The sequence below is a fragment of the Astyanax mexicanus genome, chromosome 8, assembly GCF_023375975.1.
Source record: "Astyanax mexicanus isolate ESR-SI-001 chromosome 8, AstMex3_surface, whole genome shotgun sequence".
Taxonomy (NCBI): Eukaryota; Metazoa; Chordata; class Actinopteri; order Characiformes; family Acestrorhamphidae; genus Astyanax; species Astyanax mexicanus.
The window spans coordinates 50,274,575-50,285,375 of record NC_064415.1 but is presented as its reverse complement, the minus strand read 5'-3'; the positions used below and the strand labels follow the sequence as shown (position 1 = coordinate 50,285,375).

Below are 10,801 nucleotides of genomic sequence, written 5' to 3'. Positions count from 1 at the left end.
AGAGATCATCTGGTTTAATCCAATCAGCAGCAAAAACACCTGAAATATAAACAGTAGAATTAAATTATTTGAAAAGTATAAAATTAAATGTTCTAAATATTATTAATCACTTCTTAACAGTGAGTACCTGATGTGGTAATGATGATGATGAGGAGGATGATCTTCATTGTGAATATGATCAGATGGAATCAGTAGTGTGTTTAAGCTCTCAGTGCTCTAATGCTGATCTGTGTGTTAGTGTGAATCTCTCTGAAGTGAGAGCAGTTATGAGAAACTACAACAGGAAACTCCTGCTCTGAGGAGCTGCTCCACTCTGCTCTCTGTCTTTGTAGAAGATCAGAGCATTAATAAATTAACCACAAACACAGTCAGCTGTTCAAATGTAAACAATACACAAAAGGAAACAAAGTAAGCAGAAAATACATCTTGAAATAAATCATGCTGTATATTTGCCATTTTGTAAAAAAGTTAACCACACAGTAAAATATCCAGTATGCAGTGTTCATTTGTGCTGATGTAGCTGTTAAATCAGTAGTGAATATTTTGCTCTGCATGCATTATATTCGGTTCCACCTTAAATTAAATGCTGGCTCCAGAAAAGAATCACCATTTAAGGTGGAACGGCTAAACAACTCAACTCAGCTGTACTTAACGCTAGGTTAATTATACCCTTCATCTTCAAACATACCTAGGTAAGCTAACATTTGTCTAAATATTGGATAGTTACTATTATCTAGAGTTATGCCTCAAGCAGCAAGAAAGGGAGATGAAGCAGAAAGAAAGGGAGATGAAGCAGGAAGAGAAGGAGATGGAGGAGGAAGAGGAGATTCTGATACAGAGGAGCGGCTTAAGGAGAAAGATACAGAAGCAAAAAATGTGATGAATATGATGAGTGCTGAGAGCATAGCAGCAGGGCGATTGACAGCTCCAGCAAAAAAAATAAAATAAAAAATAAAATAAAAAATAAAATAAAATATATATACACATATGAATAAAGATAACTAAAGTATTAAAAGTCCTCCACAGGGAGGGGGTGGCATTGGGTCATAAAGATCATCAGCTTGTTGGTCTAGGGGTATGATTCTCGCTTTTGGAGCGAGAGGTCCCGGGTTCGAATCCCGGACGAGCTCTGATTTTACACCCAAACCACCCCCCATGCATTACCCCCCAGCCCCCCACCCCCCCAACACAAACGCAAAATGAAAAAAAAGTTTAAAATGTATATACTTGTTTTTAATTGGACAGCAATCTGATTTACATACATTAAGATTTCTACAATTCTTATAACAACTTTGGAAATTCTAGATTCAAAAGAAACACTATTTAGAAAAGTTATTAACTAATGGCCACAAATGAGCAAGATGTGTAAACAAGCACTGTTTAGCCAAATTTCAGGTTCTATTTCATGAATCATACCAAGAATTGAAAGTTTAAAACGTATTCTGGTTTTTAAAATATTTAAAACAATACATATCTTGAATTTTTGTAAACAGTTTATCTTATCTAAAAAAAAAAATCTATTGAATACAGAGTAGTGAATCCAAACATTTGACTGATACTGTATTTTGGGTTTATCTGATGTCATTTGCTTTCAATTTTATCTCTCAAATTTCAAAAATAATTTTTGCATTTTGCATTGTAGACCAGTGGTGTCCAAACTACGGCCCGCGGGCCATTTGCGGCCCGTTTCCTTTTTTGGAGCGGCCCTCGAGGTATTTTAGAAATAGAATGAAAGTTGGCCCGCTGTTAAGCAGGTTTTTATAATGTGAGATTCAAAGTTTGAACGCTAGGTGTCAGAAACGGGCAAAGAGTCTAAAAGCGGAGAGGGTGCGCATTTCTAGCGCAGGAAAACAGAGTAAAAGAGTCTAAAAGCGGACAGAGTGCGCATTTGTAGCGCAGAAAAACGGGGTAAAAAAGTCTAAAAGCGGAGAGAGTGTGCATTTCTAGCGCAGAAAAACGGAGTAAAAGAGTCTAAAAGCGGAGAGAGTGCAGAAAAACAGACCAAAGTCTAAATGTTGCCGTAATTAAGGAGTTTAATATTAAGAACCATCATGAAATTAAACATCAATTTGAAAAATCTTAGTTTACACAATACTGTCAAAGATAAAGATAGTAAGTCAAGTAAAATGGTGTGTAAATGAAATAATCAGGAAAAAAGTATTATTTAAAGTGGTCTATTTCATTATTTGTTAGTGTGGTCCGTGACTTCAAATATATTTCTCCTTCTGGCCCCCAACAAAAAAAGTTTGGACACCCCTGTAGTAGCGGGTCTGGTGTTTGGTGAGCACGCTGAGGAAGGCCTAAGGGCCGAAACCTTCGTGTTTTATCTGTGAGTCAAATAAATACATTGGATATTATACGAGTGCTGTCCGATCCTCTTAAATTTAAACAAACTTTAAACAAAATTACAGGTAAAATGTATGTCGATTGTATTGGGGAAAACATATTTTTACAGTGCACCTCACATAAACTATTACGTTTCCTGTTTTTAGAAATCTTTTGAATAATACTTGTAAAATCTAGTTTGGATACATCCATTTATCGCTCATGCATCTGCCCTCTGTGCTCCATTTCTGTTATTCCAGATATATTGTTAATGTTTAACAGCATCCATGCAATACATGAAAAGTGCTTAAAATTAACCCACAACCCTGAAACCTGAACCCCTGGAGGTGTGGGGCAATACCTGCACTAGCCGTACCTGCCGTGCCACAGTGAAATTTTTGTTTTTAACTATATTTTACTGGATTTCCCTCTTATTTTATCTAGAAAAATCATCAGATTTTTTAAAAGAACAGACATTTTATATCAAAACAAAAAAATATAGGAATTATCTGAATACATGAATTATCTATGGATTGCTATTTATTGTCAATAATTTAGTAATACAGTACATGCTACGATATTCTGATACAGTAAGCAAGGAGATATGTTGGAAAACTGGCATTGTATAGAAAGAATTTTTTTATTATTATTTATATATTTTTTATTATATTTATAAAATATATTTTTATAAAATCTAACGACAGATTACAACACCGCTATCTAGTTGTCAAGTTTTACCCACAACAATCTTCCTATCTTAACTTTTAACTAAATATCTAGTATATTGCATTTTTGAAAATTGTTACAGTGTTGCAGAACAAAATATCATGATACAATTCAATACTTATATTTTCTTACTTTTGTAAGGCAATTTTATGTAAGCTAAAACGTTTACATGTTCTAAGAGGTGATTTGTTGAGGTTGGCCCATTGTTTTAGAGAGGTTTTAAAAATCACCTGCTGCACCTGCACCTTGTCAGCGCGAAGTACCATCATCAGGCCCACATCAGAACTACTTGTTCTTTTTCAGAGATTGTATTCTATTAATTTCTTCTTCTTTTAATTCTATCATTCTATCTACAAATTTTTACAATCAGTTTCCAATAGTTTTTACATATTTATCGCAATATTCAATTTGTGAGACAATTGTCAAATAATCTGATTCTATTAGTTTTTTAACTGAATATGAAACAGCACCAAATCATCATGTAAATATATTATATCTATTCTAGATCTATGAATTCTATTAAAACGTGTAAACTGTCAACCTGTATCAGTCATTTTATTTTCTAACATAATTTGCTTTAATAATCTACCGTCACTGCGTATTTTATTAGGTTTATTTGATAAGCTGTCTATTTAATCTGTAATGGTGTTAAAATCTCCACATACAACCACATGAAAACCTGCATACAACAATATCTTTAACTGATTAAAAAGTTTCATTCTTTTAGAAACAAATTGTGATGTGTAAATAGTAATTATTCTAATTTCTGCATGTGTTTACACTAATCAGACACTCCTGACTGAAACACAGACATGCTGGTAGTGGTTGGATTTGCTCAATTGTGGCCTTTAATAATGTTTTTGTTTTTTTCTGTATCTCATCTTACTCTAAAACTCTGTCCCATCAATAGTTACTGGATCTCTTTTGTTTCTGACTATGACTGATATAACCTGGATGGTGAAGAATCAGAAGAGAAACAGCGCCCCCTCCTGAAATATAAGTGTTTCTACATATTTCACAAGTAAAGTTTTAGTACAGTGTTTGGTGGGTTTCTGTCACTGTGGGCTGCAGAGCGCAGTAGTAGAGAGCAGAGTCTGATACTGCAGTTCTAGATATGTTCAGATCCACTTGTTTCTGTTGTTTCTCAGCCTTTGCTGTCAGACGGAGAGTAGAATTAGATGCTCCCTCAGTTTCAGTGAGAGAAATGAGGAATTCTGGTTCTGATTCAGGATACTGACGGTACCACTGCAGGCCGGTTATGTAAGATGCAGTATAATTACAGGAGAGAGTCACATCTGCTCCCTCCAAAACTCGCTTTACACTGAAGAGTGGCTGTATTCCATCAGCAGCAATGATTTCTACAAAACGAGAAACAAACAGATTTGTATTAATAATTATTAAGATGAACGAGGTTTAATTGAAGTATGTAATGTATATCTACAATCAGAATTGTTCAGTTTAAACTAGGAAAAGTATTGATGATGAATAAAGAGCTGAACTTCTCACCTTCAGTCAGAGTAAAGATGAGCAGAACACAGAGCAGCATCCTGTCTGAAGCTCAGAGACTGAATGAATAGAAGAGTTCCTCTTCAAGGAGCTCATGTTGATCTGACTCAGACTCTCAGTTCAGTTCAACAGGAGAGCAGAGCGCCACCTCCTGACAGACCTGCGTAAAGAGCAGAACAGATTTGATCAGAAGTTTATAAAGATTTATAGAACAGATCGAGGATTCTGCTGCTAAACCTGTTTTCAGTGATTTTTATTAACTGGCAGATCATAAATATTCATGTATGTATGAATTTGGGTTTTTAATGGGAGATTTCTTAATGAAATCACAGTGTACACGATATCTCGCCTATTCTAATGAATGCTGCATTTAACATGCGCCCATTGCTGCTGACACAGATATGCAAATGCACACATATAGCCAGTATAGTGCCTGTAGAGTAGTGCGGTCAATAGAATAGGACTACTTGGAGCATGCAAACATGAAGAGAAACAGCGCCCCCTCCTGAAATATAAGTGTTTCTACATATTTCACTAGTTTTAGTACAGTGTTTGGTGGGTTTCTGTCACTGTGGGCTCCAGAGCGCAGTAGTAGAGAGCAGAGTCTGATACTGCAGTAGAGGAGATGATCAGATCCACTACTGAATTAGTGTGATCCACTGTAGAACTGAATTGTGGAAATAAAGGGTTTGGTTCACTTGTAGCTCCTTCTTTTGGAAATATCCTCAGTAAATACTCTGGTCTGGATCCAGGATACTGACGATACCAGAACAGATAGTTTGCTTTATCATACTTGTAGGAGATAGTAACTGTCTCATCTTTAAGAGCGTGAAGCTGTGTTTCATTCACTGGTTTTATTGACTGTGCAGAACAGTTCCCTGTGGAGAAATAAAAAAACAATTAGAATAAATTTACATCAGCATTGTAGAAAAGATGAACTTCACTCCACCTAATTCATCACTGATACACTCAGACACATCACCACAAAACCAACACAGAAAAGCTGGATTCTAAAACACAGTAATATATTTCACACAGATAAAGATCTAGTTAATTCCACTTACCAAGTATGATGATAAACACAGTCAGAGAGCACAGGAACATCATGGTGACTCCAGTGTTCAGATAATGAGGAGAGATCTGGGAGCTACTTTTCAAGCATGTAAAGACTCCTCCTACATTAGTTATAAGAACAGAGGAATGAAGATCAGGAGAGAAGCAGAGTTCTTTACACCCAGTGCCTTTCAAAACTATTCAACCCCCTTAAAAGTGATTAGATTAGACTAGATTACAAATATCACAGCTGTTCCAGTCAGTATTGTAATGTTTCAGTTCTGTTATACAGTATTGAAGATGTGTTTTGTTTATGTAGAGAATTAATATGTTACACACTGGGTTTGGGTCAGTTACAGGTTTTATAAAAGGTGCTGAATAGATTAAAAGATTAACATTTTTATTTTATAGGGGCGAGTAACACAAAAGTAACGCAATAGTTATTTTTACTGGTAACTATTTACTTTTGTAATGGAGTAACTCAGTTAGTAACTCAGTTACTTTTTGGAGAATTAACTAGTAACTATAACTAATTACTTTTTCAAAGTAACGTGTCCAACACTGATAACTAGCAGCCACCAGAATGCTATGATTAATCTTTAAAACTGTGTAAAGAAAATATTGTGCAGTAGATGAGTGAAATCTAAAAACTAAAACTCTAACTTAAGTGTTAAAGTAGTTTTTCAGCTAAATTTACAGCCAGTTGTATAATATTAACTTAATTTAATAATTATGATCCATTATGATCTATTATAATTGTAAATGAATAGTGTAGAAAAGGATATGTTGAGTTAGTCAGTCATATGTAGCTCAGATGTGTTAAAGTTTAGTTGTTGGGGGTTTCTCTGCTGCTGCAGTTGAGCTGTGAGGTAAAGTTTATTTATTCAGGAGGAACGTGGAGCTCTGAATTAATAAGAGCAAAACAAATTAAACAAATACATAAATGTGTATGGGACAAGTTTTAGTTTAAAGACATGGAATAAATAAAAGTTTTGCATTTGTATTTTTAAACACTGCATTTAAATTTCTCTATTCATGTATTATTATTTTTTAAATAGTTTATTAATGATATATTCTTTATTTTATTATTTTTATTTGTTTGATTTGTTTCTTTATTTCTTCCATCGTGTGATAATGAAGCAGCGTGATTTTCATGTCTTTCTAATCAACATTTTTGAATTTTGAATTTGCAGCTGAGAAAATTAGCCTAATAAGTGTTTAAATTCAAGAAAAAATATGTTAAAAAGCTTTTCCTGTAGCTGACAGTGATGTAGCCTGTTGTTATATACATACTATACAATTATTTTATTATTATGAATAATCTAACAGTTAATGTTATATTTCAAGTTCTGTCTCAAATACCTATATATTATCATTGCAATTGTTGGCACATTTTAACTTAACAATGTAAATTTTTGTTTATACAGCAAATTTATATGGGGTGGGATGGACATACCCAGTACCATTTACTGCTACATTTGCTGCTTTATTATTAGCACCTGTATAACCACATCCAGTCATTTCTGAGAGAGTGTAATAAGAGATAAGCAGTGTGGTTTGATATTACTTTGATCTGCTTGTGTTCAAAGTAAACAGAAGGTGTGTGAGTTTTTGTAAAGCTTCTCAGAGACTTTGTATCACTGTGCTGAAACTTGCAGAGCACAGTAGTAGAGAGCTGTATCTGCCAGTCTTACTGTAACAGTGAGATCAGTGGACGATTCGGATGCAGTCGACTCAAATCTACTGTCTGCAGTGTTTCTGTCACTACTCGCTGATCGAGCTCCTCTAAACAGTAAATACTGTAGAGCTCTGTTAGGATACTGTCTGTACCAGTTAAGCCAAACATATTGACTACTGGCTTCATAAGAGCATTTCAGTGTAACAGATTCTCCCTCTGTTTTAGAAACAGAGAGATCATCTGGTTTAATCCAATCAGCAGCAAAAACACCTGAAAGAAAAGTACAGTAGAATTAAATTATTTGAAATATATAAAAATTAAATGTTGTAAATATTATTAATCACATCTTGACAGTGAGTACCTGATGTGGTGATGAGGATGATGAGGAGGATGGTCTTCATTGTAAATATGATCAGATGGAATCAGTAGTGTGTTTAAGCTCTCAGTGCTCTAATGCTGATCTGTGTGTTAGTGTGAATCTCTCTGAAGTGAGAGCAGTTATGAGAAACTACAACAGGAAACTCCTGCTCTGAGGAGCTGCTCCACTCTGCTCTCTGTCTTTGTAGAAGATCAGAGCGTTAATAAATGAACCACAAGCACAGTCAGCTGTTCACCTGTACAATAGTATTACTTAGCAGTAAAAAAACAGAAATAAACAAAGTAAGCAGAAATATACATCATGAGATAAATCCTGCTGTATATTTGCTCTTTTGTAAAAATATTTAATCACAGTAAAATCTCCAGTGTTTTATTCTCTTACGCAGTTTTCATTTGTGGTGATGTAGCTGTTAAATCAGTAGTGTCAGCATTCTGCTGATTGGTTACATGGTCCCTTTAGCAAGTCAGAGGACTTGACCTGACTGCAGAATAAGTGGTACATCTGTACACTAAAATGTAAAAAGTTAAATGTGTTTTGGTAAAATTATATAGAGTAAATTAAAAAATGAAAAATATGTTAGCCACTTAGCATAGCATAGGGGCTGTTCTACTTGGTACAGAAGGAAAATCCCACTTGTATTTTTCATATGTTATGTGATTCTATTTTTTACAGGGAAAGTCTAAATACTTAATTACAAGGTTGGTGGTTAGCATACAGTGCCTTGCGAAAGTATTCACCCCCCTTTACATTTTTCACATTTTGTTACCTCACAACCTGGAATTCAAAGGGAATATTTGAGGGTCTGCATCATTTAATTTACAGACCATGCATACAACTTTCAACATTTAACTTTTTTTTTTATTATTGTGAAGCAAACAACAAATAGGACAAAATAACTGAAAACATCAGTGTGCATAACTATTCACCCCCGTAAGTCAGTTCTTTGTAGAGCCACCTTTTGCAGCAATTACAGCTGCAAGTCGTTTTGGATAAGTCTCTATGAGCTTGCCACATCTTGCCACTGGAATTTTTGCCCATTCCTCATGGCAAAACTGCTCCAGCTCCTTCAAGTTAGATGGTTTCCGTTGGTGAACAGCAATCTTCAAGTCTGACCACAGATTCTCAATTGGATTAAGGTCTGGGCTTTGACTAGGCCATTCCAATATGTTTACACGTTTCCTCTTGAACCACTCAAGTGTTGCTTTAGCAGTATGCTTTGGGTCATTGTCCTGTTGGAAGGTAAATCTCCGCCCTAGTCTCAAATCACTGACAGACGTAAACAGGTTTTGCTCAAGAATATCCCTGTATTTACCACCATTCATCTTCCCCTCGACTCGGACCAGTTTTCCAGTCCCTGCTGCTGAAAAACATCCCCACAGCATGATGCTTCCACCACCATGTTTCACTGTGGGGATGGTGTTCTTGGGGTGATGAGATGTGTTGGGTTTGCGCCAGACATAGCGTTTTCCTTGGTGGCCAAAAAGTTCAATTTTGGTCTCATCTGACCACAGTACCTTCCTCCATACAGTTTGGGAGTCTCCCACATGCCTTTTTGCAAACTCGAAACAAGCCTTCCTATTTTTGCCTGTAAGTAAAGTTTTTTTTCTGGCCACTCTTCCATAAAGCCCATCTCTATGGAGTGTACGGCTTATTGTGGTCATGTGAACAGATACTCCAGTCTCTGCTTGGGAACTCTGCAACTCCTTTGGTCTCTGTGCTGCCTCTCTGATTAATGCCCTCCTTGACCAGGCTGAGAGTTTTGGTGGGCGGGCCTCTCTTGGCAGGTTTGTTGTGGTACCATGTTCTTTCCATTTGATGATGATGGATTTGATGGTGCTCCGGGGGATCATCAGAGATTTGGATATTTTTTTATAACCCAACCCTGACTTATACTTCTCTACAACTTTATCCCTGACTTGCTTGGAGAGCTCCTTGGTCTTCATGGTGTTGTTTGGTTAACTTAATGGTGTTGCAGCCTCTGGGGCCTTTCAGAAAAGGTGTGTATATACTGACAGATCATGTGACACTTAGATTGCACACAGGTGGCCTTCATTTCACTAAGCATGTGACTTCTGAAGGTAATTGGTTGCACCAGAACTTTTTAGGGGCTTCATAACAAAGGGGGTGAATACATATGCACATGCCAATTTTCAGTTTTTTATTTTCATATTTTCTTTATATACATATATTTTTTTTCTCATTTCATTTCTAAAACGTAGACTATTTTGTGCAGATGCATCACATTCAATTCAGATTAAAAAAAATACATACAGGTTGTAATGTAGTAAAATAGGGAAATAATCCAAGGGGGTGAATACTTTTGCAAGGCACTGTAAGTGTATTTCAGTCTTATTTCAGTTACTTCATTGCTAATAGTACTTTTGCACCAGCAGTGTACCTTTTATCTCAAGCCATAGCTTAGCAGCTTTGGATGATATCTCAAGTTCTAAAAAAAAATCTGTCTCCAAAGAGATATTTATTGAAATTCAGATTTTATGGCTCAGAGCATCTCCTCAAAGAGCCTTTAAGACCAGATGTTGATAGTTTATGTCATAGTTTACAAAACAGGCAAGTGGAGAACGTTTATTGGTTACAGATTCTTACAGGAAAAGTCCATCTAAGTTAATAAAGAGATTCATTAGTATAGAGAGAGTATATAAAACATATTTTATGAGATAATTGTCCTTTCATACAAGGTTATCCAGAGTTCAGTGTCCAGTTTGTAAATAACTCTTTCTTCTAACAGAAGTTTTAGCAGAAGATTTTACTATGGATATATGTGTTATTGGTAAGATATGTGTCAGCCATACATATTATGAATTTCCACACAGTGACGTCTTACACTTGAGAGAATTAGGTTTATGTTAATGTAATATGAAAATGCAGCGTCTGGAGCTACAAATTATTTTTATGTTTTAATAGCAATGAGGACAAGCAGTAGACTGATCCTGATCAGTGAAAATGTTCAGAACAAACCTGTTTCTGCAGGAAGACGACACATTAACCTGTGTGTTGTTTTTTCCTTTATAGGGAAAAAGAGAGAGAGCAAGAAAAAGATGAAAAGCGAAGGAGAGAGTTGAATACTAACATCAGCCATCAAACAGTCATTCACTGCTGTGATGCCATAATGTGCC

General features: G+C 35.7%; 1 non-coding gene across 1 annotated transcript; it reads left to right on the top strand.

Annotated features, from left to right (window-relative positions):
- Positions 1–1,058: 1,058 nt before the first annotated feature.
- trnaq-uug (transfer RNA glutamine (anticodon UUG)) lies at positions 1,059–1,130 on the top strand. The gene has a single exon. It is a non-coding gene; the product is annotated as a tRNA-Gln (tRNA).
- Positions 1,131–10,801: the final 9,671 nt, after the last annotated feature.